The sequence below is a fragment of the Papaver somniferum genome, unplaced genomic scaffold, assembly GCF_003573695.1.
Source record: "Papaver somniferum cultivar HN1 unplaced genomic scaffold, ASM357369v1 unplaced-scaffold_19341, whole genome shotgun sequence".
NCBI lineage: Eukaryota > Viridiplantae > Streptophyta > Magnoliopsida > Ranunculales > Papaveraceae > Papaver > Papaver somniferum.
Window position 1 is genome coordinate 1 of NW_020629199.1, and position 1,120 is coordinate 1,120.

The 1,120-nt window shown below is 43.3% G+C and overlaps 1 pseudogene; it reads left to right on the forward strand.

Annotated features, from left to right (window-relative positions):
- The first annotated feature begins 43 nt into the window (after window positions 1-43).
- Window positions 44-1,100, forward strand: LOC113339192 (annotated as a pseudogene).
- The last annotated feature ends 20 nt before the right edge of the window (window positions 1,101-1,120 follow it).

Sequence of the window (1,120 nt, forward strand, 5' to 3'; positions counted from 1 at the left end):
GATACTACTAGCGCTGACAATCAATGCCAGCCTCCTCATCCAAACCACTCATGGTTTCTCTATTCATGAAGCCAGTATCAAAGACATCCAACAAGCTTTCGAAAACAAAACTTTAACCTCTAGGAAACTAGTTGAGTTTTACATCCAGCAAATCCAAGCCCTCAATCCACTTCTTAAAGCCGTGATCGAGGTTAACCCTGACATATTGGATCTGGCTGACCAAGCTGACAAAGAAAGAAGTTACAAGAATGGGCCTTTGAGTGGGATGCATGGGATTCCAATCCTTATCAAGGATAGTATTGCAACAAAAGATAAACTAAACACTTCTGGGGGGTCTTACGCTCTCGTAGGGTCTGTTGTACCACGTGATGCAGATGTAATTGCTAAGTTGAGAAAGTCGGGAGCGTTGATCATGGGAAGGCCAGTATGAGCGAGTGGGGAGCTGTCCGTGGTACAAAAGTTCCCGCTGGATGGTGTGCAGTAAGCGGACAGGGAAGGGTATGTATACAACTCCAACGTCTAAATACATCATGAGGCAGCTATGCATAGCTATTAAATGTTTAGATAATATAGTTATCGAACTAATGTTAATTCACTTGTGCGTGCAGAACCCATACTATCTAAGTGGGGGTACATGTGGTTCAAGCAGTGGCTCTGCTATTGCTGTGGCCGCATATTTGATACTAGTTGCTTTGGGAACGGAAACAGATGGCTCATGCCTCTGCCCATGCAGTTTTCACTCTGTTTGCGGAATCAAGCCTACAGTAGGACTATGCAGTCAGTACGGTGTTATCCCAATTGCGCCAACATTTGACACAGTTGGGTAAGTGCGTACATAAATATGCGGCAGTCAATTGTTCCTTACAAAATTTATATATGCATATTAATATTGAATTTGGATGCAGACCTATTGGTAAAACTGTAACGGATGCGGTATACGTACTGGATGAAAAATTGTTGGTCATGCTGACTTCAACAGTGAAGCAACAACCAGCGTGAAAGACTTCATACCGGAAGGTGGTTACAAGCAATTTCTTAAAAAAGATGGCCTCGTTGGAAAACGAATCGGTGTGGTCCGGAATCCCTTCTACACTTATCCTGTAGGTTCAGCACTTCAAAA